Below are 12,360 nucleotides of genomic sequence, written 5' to 3' on the forward strand. Positions count from 1 at the left end.
CAAAAAGCAAAACAAAACACAACAAGAAAGAAAAGCTTTTAGTTAGTTCAAGGACTGTTTGTTGGCCTTAAGGAGTGTTTTCCAGTTGAGTATGATGGGTCACCAAGCCCTGGCCCCACAGTATATTTTTGGTATTCCCTGGGGACATCGTTGCTCTGTTCCCCTTCCTGTTCTGTTGTACACCCTTAGTGTTTTGCCTCGGTGTGCTGGGATCAAATCGGGTGGTAGAGGCATGCTGTTTTTTGTGTGAGCAGGTGCACTGTTGTGGTGGCAAAATCAGTGCCCTATCTGCCACTAATCAGTCCTTTTTATTTTAAATAAATCATTTTATGGAGGGATCTTACAGCTCTTGTAACAATTCATACACCAATTGTATCCAGCACATTTGTACATACATTGCTATCATCATTTCCAAACACGTTCTTTCTACTTGAGCTCCTTTTTCCCCCTCCCCACTCCCACTCATGTGAACCCTTGATAATTTATACATAATTGTTATTTTTCTATTTTACCCCTCTGCTGTCTCCCTTCACCCACATTTCTGCTGTTTGTTTCCCTGGGTGGTGGAGTGGGGTTGTATGTCTATCATTGAGATTGGCTTCCCCTTTTTTCTGCTTCTCCCCCTACCTTCCTTCATGGTATTGCTGCTCTCAGTATTGGTCCTGAGGGGTTTATCTGTCCTGGATTCTGTGTGTCAGAAGCCCTAATCAGTAGCAGTGTGCAAGCTCTGGTCTAGCCAGACAACTCAGACCTTCTTTGTCACACTGTTACACAGTATCTTCAGAACCTCTAAATAGAAAGCTTGATAACAGTCTGACCTAGTGCAATGACTAAACTCTAAATGCACTATCCTCCTCACATCAACAAAACCAAACAAATGAGCATCTTCTTGAAGTTTGAGTTCACTTGACGAGGTTTATTTGAGTGAGGTGAAGATGGCATCTTACACTGACTTGACTGATGTTTGCATTCTGGCTTGTGAGAAGAGCACCAGGTCTTGTCACCAGCAATGACCTTGGGAAAAAAGTGTGGGTCATTTCAGAGCTGTGCTTTCAAGACATGTCATGTTTCCAGTCCATTTCCTTTTTCCTGGTCAGTCAGAAACTGATGCGCAAATATTGCAGTGAAACTTCTCATTCCCAAATCTTCCATTAAAATTCCCTCAGCCGAGCTCCAAGATCGTCCAGATAACTCCCTTATCTCTTCAATGGTCTATCATCAGTATTTGAGCAGAAGTGCATGTTTTTTGTTACTATTTCTGTTTGTTCGGGAAGTTGATGGACGTCGAGATGAGATTTGTTATCGATTGATATTTCACCTTTTTTGAAAGGAGATAACCACTTGCACATTGGGTTTCTCCCATAGCGTCCTTCTAAGCTGTGTTCAACAACATCACAACAGTTTCTGTGGCATTTTCCCCAACAGAAAACAAAATTTAACAGTTGCAAGCTGTTCTCTTAAATAAAATTGGCCATCACAAAACACGCAGTTAAAGTGAAACTGCTTTTATGAAAAATTTTACTGTGACCAGAGAGAAACTTCCCAGGTGACACCACTGGGTGCACTAATTCAGAGCAAGTTGCCAGATGCTTGCCCAAACAGAAGAATGCATATTATGAAATGTGCACCCAGTTGAGCTTTGTACCGCTTGGTTTTTTGGCATGGGCAGGGTGGGGGTTGTGTGATGGCAGGCTACTCCTTTGTAGGTTACACAATCTGAGATGTGCTATTTTAAATTTCCTGGGGCCAGTACATTAGACAAAACTAGAAAAAAAGGATAATTTTGCTGTTTGGCAAATCTGACGGTCTGGAAGTATCTAATTTTCCTCACATGCCATCTTTCCTCTAGTAGCATTATTCCTGGTTAAAGCTCTCCTCTGTTCCTCCTTAGGGTTTCCCCCACTACCTGATGTTCTTTTCTCCTACTCATTGATTTTCAAGGGACTTGTGTCCAAAGTGAGGACAGCAAATAAGAGACCCTCCTGATTCTCTGTTAAGAAGGGTGCTCTTGGGTGTGTGGTTGTGTGTGTGTGTATGTTTATGTGTGCATGCACAAGCATATTTGAATTTAGTAGGAAGAGGCGTCATAGACACCGAGCGTGACATGGTTAGAGCTGCTGTACATGTAGAGCACTGTACTCTATGGTGTTCTAATTCCAATGCATGTAAGGTCCAAGAGAGGTAATAGAAGCAAATGAGCAGGGTCAGGGAAGGCAGTAGGAGGAACTGAGGGAGCCTGAATGCCTCACACCCTGCCAGTCTCACTGATTCTTAGATGATAGAGTACCAGCCTAGTTCTGCGAGATCTTTGCAGTTTTCAGAGGCTTGGGGAATTTTAATTTTATATGTAAAAAATAGACATCTAAATGCTTATAATTTATTGGTTTCGATAAACACACTGAATGCCAGTACTCAAGTCAAACAAACCAAACTGACAGCCGTCGAGTCTTTGTCAACTCATAGAGACCCTGTAAGACAGGGTAGAACTGCCCCTCGGTCCAGCTCCCAGCCCTGGAGGGCCACCAGTTCCTCGTTATTATCATAAGGAATACTATTTTCACAAGCGCGGTACATACCCCTAGAGACTAAACCATAAAGCCGTATAGGCTTTGACTATCGATTCTGATGTGCTTTTTACTCAAACTGATGGGTCATTTGATGGAATCCTTGTACTACCTCCCTAGCATAAAAATTAATCAAGCAAAGCAGATTCAGTGCTCAGTACTGCAGCCCCCTATTTAGAGATTAACTCTTAAAAACCACCACCACCACCACCACCTTATCTATGTTGATAAAAACTTGAGTAGGCTATATAAGTATCTCAAATATTTAGGATAAAATGGATTGTTATTCTACTGACACATATTTAATTTGAGTTATGTTTTTCCATCTGAACACAAATCAAATAGACCTACTTGCCATCTTTTCTAAATGCCATAAAAATTAAATGATCACCTTAAAAGTTACTCAGTATAATTAGGCATCAGAAAAATGTACATCAACACTAGAGCAAGATAGTGTTTCAACCCATCAAGATGACACTAGCCAAGAATATTAAAAATACCATTGAGTGCTGGAAGAATGAACAGATTTGCGTCAGAAGAAGTACAGTCTGAAAGGTCCTTAGAAGCAAGCACGGGGAGACTTCACATGCTTTGGATATGTTATCAGGAGATGCCAGTCCCTGGAAAAGGCTGAAATGTTAGGTTCAAGTATAACAACAATTTTGAGGATGGTGTAGCACTGCGCAGTGGTTCATTCTGCCTTGAGTTGGAACTGACTCAATAGCACCTAATGCTAAAAGCTAGATGCTTTCGATCCTAACTGAAAAGTGGATGGTTCGGTCCCCATAACAGCTACGTGGACAACTTCCCCTCCCCCCAGAAGTTTACTTTAGAGGACGGCACTGAAACTGTAGCTAGGGGAGAGGGACATGTCTGATCAGAGCACACAGGAGCAAATGAAGGGGGAGGAAGAGAGAGTGGAGCACATACTGGTCCACCAGGCCTAGAGGACGATTTTGCCACTCTGAACAGCCAATGTACAGAATGGGCCATATGGCTGATCCCACTATGAGACACGCCATCCCTTGCTGGCCCAGGGCCCTAAGGGGACAATACTGAAGACTCAGTGTTGGGACTGATCCGACTGGCCCTCCAACACCGAGGCAAACCACTAAAAGCATGCAGCAGAGCAACTGTGAGAGCAGAGCAGGGAGCCCCTAAGGGAGTACAAAGGACAGACTCTGGGGCCAGAGCATGACACCACATCAGACGTGACTGAAGGACACACCTATAGATAAAAAATCAGACCTTGATCTATTTACAGGTTTTCCTTTCTTAAAAAGTTTTTTTGTCTCTTAATTAATTTACTCTTTTATTGATCATTGGTTTTCTTTCTTTTTTTTTTAACATAGCTGTGTTCTAACCCATCGCCTATCTTGCTATGGTTTGATTTTTGGTGCATATTATTATCTCAACAGATCTCTTTAGATAAGACAGGCTGGATGAATAGTCTGGAGGAGAAAACAACAGGACCAATGGTTCCAGGGGACATGGGAGAGAGAGAGGAGGGGGTAAAGAGGTGATGCTGACCAACCCAGGGACAGGGGAGCAACAAGTAATCCAAAATTCATGGCAAGGAGGGTGTGAGAGGCCTGGTAGGGATTCAGCAAGGGCAATGTAACCAAGAGAAATTACTGAAACCCAAATGAAAGCTGAGAATGATATTCGGACAAGAGGAATGTAAAAGTAAATAGAGGAAAGAACTAGGTGACAAAGGGTATTTATAGAGGTCTAAATACTGGCATGTACATATGTAAATATATTTATACAGGAGAGTGGGGAAATAGATCAATGTACATATATTTATAAATTTAGTATTAAGGCAGCAGATGGACATTGGGCCTCCACTCAAGTACTTACTCAATGCAAGAACACGTTATATTAAATTGACATTCCATGATGAACACCTTCCCAACATGATGGCTGAAGAAAAATGTATGCATATGCAAATGTGGTGAAGAAAGCTAATGGTCCCCGGCTATCAAAAGATATAGCAACCGGGGTCTTACAGGCTTGAAGATAAACAAGTGGCCATCTAGCTCAGAAGTAGCAAAGCCCACATGGGAGAAGCACTCCAGCCCGTGTGACCACGAACTGTTGAAGGGGTCAGATATCAAGCTTCAAAGAACACAAAGATCATATCATTGTAAATGAGGGTGAGTGCAGAGTGGAGACTCAAAGCCCATCGGTAGGCAACTGGACAACCCCTTCCTGAAGGGATGTGGGGAGGAGATGAGCCAGTCGGGGTGCAGGGTAGCAACAATGAAACATATGTTTCCTCTAGTTCCTAAATGCTTCCTCCCCCCACTATCATGATCCCAATTCTACTTTACAAATCTGGCTAGACCAGAGGATGTACAGAGAGATCGCCTTGGAGATTGGGTGGATGTTCCCACAGTAGCGTGGAGCCCCACAAGTGGTGGTCAGGCATTTCCCCCAGTCACTTGTAGGACCTCAGGATTTAGGCTGGGGATGCCCCCACTTTTTATAGGGGAGAACAACCTGTGGCTTGGTGTGTGGGAGAGGACCAGCGTGAATTCCCCAACTGCTTGCCATGCCAATAAGTGGGGGTGGGGGCTCCCCCAGTTGGGCCTCCGGATTTGCCCTAGGCAGAGGGGAGTGGCCTGGAGACCGCTATTGTCTTGTGATGGGAAAGAGAGTGAAAGGAGAGGAAAAAGAGAGAAAGAGGAAGACACAGACTGGGGCAATAATGCCAACCAGACTGACAACCACTCACCCACACACAACTAAAATGCACAGAGTAAACAAAGGTGACAACAGTAAAAAGAAAGAAAAGAAAACAACTAATAAGGAGAACCAAATCTGTGGAGGCTGTGGTAGGAAGTAGAGAAGAGCTTGATGGAGCGGAGAAAAGCAGAAAACCTGTAAGAAGAGCCCAATAAAAGGGAAAAGAGAGAAGAGAAAAGGAAGGAGGAGGAGAGAGTATTTTTTAAATGGTTAAAGAAATAACTGACCCTGTGTTATGCTGTGTGTAGCTCTGACTCGTCTTAGGGGTCAGGCTGCCCACTGGGAGGACAGGGTTGCCCTAGGCTGAGTGTAGGGGTCTGGGAACTGCCTGGTCTTGGCACGAGGGACTCCATTTTAAATCCAACACCTCCATCTTAGCTCTCAAACTCACCCCATGCTGTATTTTCACTCACCCCTTGCTGCCCTTCCACTCCCTCGGCGAACATCCCTCTCGAAATAACCACAAAGAAAGGGGAGGATGACCATGGTGAGCACGGAACGTGCTCAGAACACCAGGTATCCCAGGCAGCCCGCCAGCTGCACCTGCTAACAATAGGAGCCCCCCACCCCTCTGCCCTCACTCTGGCATATAAAATTGCTCCTCGGCACCTATGGGGCGCCGCTTCAATAGCTCAATACCCTGAGTTGCTGAACCCGCCCGCAAGCTTCTAAATAAAGCCTGCTTCGAAAACTTTGCCAATTGGATCTTTAGTTCCGTTTCACGCTCCATAAACCTTACAGGAACCAGCAGTGATATGCGCAAGCAATGAGAGGGAGCAGAGAGAATCGTACAAGCTAAGAGAGAAGTGAAGAGAGCAAAGACATAAAGAGGAAAGAAAGAAAAAGAGAATAAAGAGAAAGAAGGAAATAAACCCAACTGAGTTCACTAAGGTTGGCTGTGATGGTAAAGAGCAAGGAGAGAGAGAAGCAGGAAATAAAGTATAAAGTAGTAGCTGATCCCTGATTGCTTGGATGAGGGGCCAGAGGGGTTTAGACACTGCTCCAACATGGCAGGTCAGTGTGCCCTTTTAATGCCGGGACCCAGTGGTGCTGGGCAGAATTGCCCTAGTTGACGAGATCACCTTAGAGGCATGACGGAGGTTTCTTCAACGGTGCAGCGCACTGTAGGTGTTTGTCCCAGGTGCCTTGTGTGATGGACAGCACTCCCACAGAGGCAGACTGGAGTGCCTCCTGCTATTTGGGTTGATTTGCCCTAAGCGGAGGGAAGTGACCTGGAAGCCTTTAGTGGCATATGAGAGGAGAGAGTGGGAGAGAAGAGGAAAAAGAGGGGAAAAGGGGAATAAAAGAGGGATAAAGAAGAAAGCGAGAAAATAAAAGCCCAACACCAACCTGAGCACGTTGAAACTGAGTGCGGTGGAAAAGTTAGAAGGGCTAGTGAATAAAGTGAGAATAAGTAGAGCAGTGGGTAAGGAGGTAATGATACTTGATCACCTGTCCTTGAGGCCAGAGGAATTCCAACTCTTCCTCAAGGTCACGGAGTCGTGGACGCTGATGTAGGGTTCCACCAATCCTGTGTGGGATTACTTCAAAAGCAAGATCACGCCCATGGCCAGGGGTCACTTGGGTGCTGGAGTTCACTGGAGTACCTGCCTTGTGCTGTGTGTAGCACTGCAGCAGGGGCTGGGAGGGGGCACTGGGGGGCTCCCTCAGCCCCGTCTAGGGCTCCAAGACCGGCAGGGCCTCCCCAGCTATGTGTAGAATCACTGAGAGGGAAGCTTGTTGTCCTATCTAGACTGCTGATGCTTCCTAGATCAGAGGATTTTCTTTTTTACCCTCTGGCCAGCTAGAATGAAATTGTCTCCCACAGTCTCTGGGCTGCAGCTCAGTGCTGTTTAAGGCTGACACTGCTACAGCGGGTCTTTGTTATGGTAAAAGCTGCCAGGCCCTGGAGCTCAGTTCTGGCAGAGATCCCTGCTCCAGGCAAGGGCATAGAGGCCCCTGTGGCCTCGCCAAAGCTGGAGCGCTTCAAAGCATTCTTGGTTTGCTCTGTGAGTGGAAATCCCACAAAAGAAGGGGTTCAGGAGAGACCCTAGTACCCTAGTTCTAATTTCAGGACCCCACCTCCCATTTCCTTCGCCTTACCTCCTATTTTTCTGGTCTGGCAGCAGGAGCTCCAGATAGATGGTCGCTATTTTCTCCGAATCCCTCCATCGTATTTTTGTTACACTTAAAAAATACAAAACATTTACTCTACAAGCACAAATAGATTTTCAAAGGAGGGAAAACCTTGAATGTTCAGTACATGGTTCAATTGTCTTTTCACCTAGGCCCTAACTATGGGGGAACTATTCTGGCGTCATCGAGCCAAGTGAGGGTTTTGAATTACCTCAAGTGAATATTTGGCTGGAAAGCATAGGGTGTAAACAAAACCCTGAGATCAGATGGTGCACATCTATCAGAAAGAACAGGGCCTTGTACTTAAACCTTTTTTCTGAAAATAAGCAGCCATCTAAGTTATCCACTCAGAACAAGGTGCGCAGCCAGTGTGATACCAGGGTAATAAATAATAAAATCTAAATCTAAATCTGCCAGTGTGAATAAGAATCAGAGCTTAAGTTCAGAGCACCCAGTTTGCAGAAGGCTGTGGATGACAGTGGAAGACTCAAATGCACGTGCGGGGTGGATTAAGCCCCCGGTGAATTCCCTCTGACCATAGTCCAAGGCCATGAACAGATACAGTTAAATACAAATGTAACACCTGATCATTTGATCACTTCGGACTAATTTTAAGTTGGTTGTAGTTCTTTCTTTGGTCATTGTTAGTTTTTCTTTTCTGCTTGTTTCTTGATTTTGTTTTGTATTTTTTAAATACACATGCAATCCAGGAGAGGTAAATTCAGAGAGATACTAACAGAATTAACAATCACCTAGGGACAGGCAGGAGAGACTTGGGGGAAGAGGGGGACTAACAAAAATGAATACAAAAGAAGGAAACGATGTAAACCTGATTGTGGTGACGATTACAGAAATCATAATATGACTGCAGTATTGAATGCTATGATATGTGAATTGTATGAGAATTAAAATAAAACAAAAGCTGAGGTCAGAGATGGGGCAAAAATGTAGCCCTGAATCTCTTGGTGAAGATTGAATGTCATTTTCTGCTGAGAGTGCATTTTCCCCTCATGAAGTTTGGGGAACCGGCCATGCTCCTTCATCACATTTCTTACCTCAATAAATGGGCAGAGTTTACTCTTCTCCCTTTTATTCTCTGTCACATACTTTGCAGCAGTCAGGGGAACAGAGCTTGCAGCCCTGAAAGGGATCCATGTGTGTGCGTCCCGGTAGACTAGAGAAACAAATCCACAGACACTCATGTGTATAGCAAAGAACTTTATATACAAGAGCAGTTGTATATTGAGAAAGCATTCCAGCCCAGTCCAGATCAAGGCCATAAGTCCAATATTAGCCCATGTCTGATATCACTCTATAATGTTCTCTTCCGACTCTGAAACACCTGCAATGACTCCAAATGCAGGAAGATCACAGGTCAGTAGGTGCAAAGTCTTGTGCATCCAGTGGTGGTAGAAGCATCTCAGCATTGGCAGGGTCTCCATGTGGCTCCTCCAGTTTCCAGAGAATGGGTTCTAACAGCGTAGTGCCATGTGTCTTGTTAGTAGGACATCTCTCAGGGAATGAGCAGAGAGATAGAGCCTCCTGCCTCCAAGGAGGAAACACCAGATTTCCCAGAACCCTGCCAGGAAGGCCAGACCCACAAAGAGGCCTCATTGGCCATAACCGAATAGACGGACTAGAGTCTACCCCTTCACTCTTAATCCTCTCAAGTCCAAATTGACACCAGATTGTATAACTACAACATACCACCCCTTGTCCATTTGACACTTTCACAAAACTTTTTAGCCATATATAATTTCGACACAATAATAGAATCATATCAGTATCTAACAGTATAATATGAAAATGCATATATTTCACTGTGTGCCACCCTAATTTAAACATAATAATCTATAAGTGACGAAACAAAAATATCCTATGCTTAACAATTGCAGTTAAGGAATACCTACACATTAATCCTATAATTCTATGAATATATTCCAGTATCTATGAAATCTTGTAAGCTAGCCACTTCATGCCTTTATCTGGCCCATTTTGGCTATCCAGTTTCTCTACTGCCTACTTACATCAACCCAGTGCTCTGAGGAGACAATCATATTCTTCAATATAAAGAGTCTTCATGCCAGTTGGAACCTTGTGAAGTCCACATCCACAAGAAAGTCAAAGCAGGACAGTTCGTCTATACAGTCTGCAGCAGTATATACCAGTGCACAGGCTCAACATTCTTCTCTTCATCTGGTCGGGTTCGGGTCAAGTCAATGTGGGGCTCCCTCTCTTGGCCTCACCTCAGTGTCCATTGGTCGCATTGCCTTTAGGCCTTGGCCCCATCACCAATTCTCCACAACTCTAGTCCCCTCGGAGTAGGTAGGTCATGGACTTCAAACCAGTCAACCTGCTCTCATCTTCTTCTCTACTGCCTGTAAACCAGGCCCACGAGTGTCAGTGGTCAGAATGAACCCGCTGCTCTATTGCTGCTATTCTGCCACTTTCACTCAACAAACAGATCCAGGTGGTCACCTAGCAATCATTTCAGGTTTCTACAGGCTCCCTTGAATGTTCAGGACTAGAAAGGAGTTTCTTCAGGCTTTGAGATTTTTTCCAGTTTCTGACAAAAACCACTATTCAAAATTCAAATATTCCAAAAGTTCCCTTTTAATGCACATGAAGCTCTTCCTCACAGTGGGAGCAGTGCACATAAACGGACCTTGACGCTGGGATGCTCTGTGCGTGCTTTGGTCAGTTGGGAGCTGCTGATTCACTTCACGTGGATGAAGATGCTTAATTGCTTCCCCGTGAGTTTATCGTGCTTCCACAGAGAAGAACCCTGTTTTGGGGTTTTGCCTCTTTCTTGCTCCTAGCGCCGCTCGAACAGAAAGACCACAAATGATTTTTGGTTTTGTTTCAAAAAACAGAAAAGAAGCCCTGTGTACCTGTTAGGTAAGTAGAGTCAGACCTGAAGGTTGTCCTTCTGCATGCCAATCCTCCTCCCCATCACAGAGAGTTGAAAGCTGCTTCAGGCTGGAGGACATGCATACATTCAGGTCCTTGAGACAGGAAGCAGGTCAACCTGGGTGGGACCCCATCTAGGCCAGGTGGGCTTATTTCAGCCAATGCGGTCAAACAGTATCGTCAACCACGCTTACCAACAGGGTTGGGGTGGGGGCCTCCCACCAGCTGTCACACAGCCCAGCATGGGCTGTCCATGGCCCCACGCATATTTGCTTCTTCTATCCTTTATAAAGTCATTTGGATCACAAACTAGGTTTCTGCATCAATTGGATCTTGTGGGAAGCCAAGGACGGTGGAACATTTCTCCCAGAGAGAGCCCTCACATAACTAAATCAGATTATAGCCAGAGGTTTTAGGGTTCCAAAGTATTTTGGGAGAATATCTCAAGTGGTGGTGGTAAGGACACAACTCAATCCATATTATCTTTTTATTTTGCTCAGCCGGATGCCTGCCCTTTGAGCCTGAATTGTAGCAAGGCTTATTACCCCACCAAGTGTTCCCAGAGCAAGCCCTAAATGGGCAGCAGTCACACATGGAAGATTTGCAGGGAACACAGAGGTAACTAAATTGTTAAGAATGATTAATCATAAGTATTCCTTGTCCCCCAAATGTACCATCTGGCAGAAAATCTGTAAATCTCTCCTGGGAGAGATATACCTCAGCTCTTCAATAATTCTCCTGGTCATAGACGTTAAACTCCAAGCTTTTTATCCAACATTCATAAAGCTAAATAAATGTTAAATAAACCTAAGTTCTCTATCTTGGATAAGACAAAGTAAAATGGTGACTTGAAAAAGCATTGAGGACAGAGACAACTTCAGATATTCTAAGCCTATGAAATAGGTCATGATCCAGGCAACCTGCCACGGAACCAGGTAATACCTAGGTGGGAGGTGGAATGAATAAGAACTTGCACTAAGATTCCATTCCATCAGGTGCAGCTGGTGAATTTGGAGGCCCAGAGCAGGCAGTGGGAGAGAGAAGACCAGAGCAGGGGAGGGATGTGATGAGCTGGAGGGTAGAGGGAGGGATTATGTGTTGTCCTGCTGTCACCTTCCACCCCACTGTGACACTTTAGTGATGTGGGCCCAGGTTTGTGATGCAAGTGGGTTTGATGCCAGAGAGGGTTCAGAGTGCTCAGTTGCCTGAGTGCAACAACTGAATCCAGAAGATGGAGGAGATCCTCTTTCTCCTGGAACTGAAAAGTGCTTCCTGGCTGACCTACCAATACCCCACCTGGTTCACTGTTTTGACCTTGGGCATCCTGTATGGAGTGGGCTGCTTCTTCCTGGTCCTCCCCTTCCTTCCAAATACTCCACCTGTGCGACCACCCAGGAAAAGGATAAAGGTAAGAAATTCTCAACCCAGCCATAGGAGAGATTGATTTTTCCTTGTTTTATAAATTTTCCCTTTCGTAAATTAATTTCCTGATAGGGGAAATCTCAAGAAAGAACAGACCATCAGCCCTGGCTTTGGAATGTTGATGAGGGCCGGTGCTTCCTTACTCACTGTTAGGACTTTGTTCATTGCATTAGTATCATTTTATCCTTGCCGGCTTATGGTGATTTTCATTATTTCTGTTGGCTTTCCCTGTTTGTGAAGCACAGGAGGTGTGGATGCATATTCATCTTCAGGGACACAAGGGTTGACAGAGTTGCAGATGGAGGGATCTCATGGCAGAGGGAGGGATTGTGAGATCAGCAGTGTGGACACCTCCCCCATCCAGGGTGCTAGGGAGCAAAGGGGGATTGATTTCAAGGTGAAACAATGAAGGAGGCCAGAGGGGACAGAGAGCTTTAGACTGACTGTGATTGCACAACTCCTTTTGAAGGCGATTTAACCATGGGGAGGGGGGCGGGGGTTGTTCTAAAATGGATATGGAAATCATTGTACCATTGCCCTTTATCTGATTGAAGAACTGAACTATTGACTTGTATGATAT

Source organism: Tenrec ecaudatus, chromosome 5 (genome assembly GCF_050624435.1).
Source record: "Tenrec ecaudatus isolate mTenEca1 chromosome 5, mTenEca1.hap1, whole genome shotgun sequence".
NCBI lineage: Eukaryota > Metazoa > Chordata > Mammalia > Afrosoricida > Tenrecidae > Tenrec > Tenrec ecaudatus.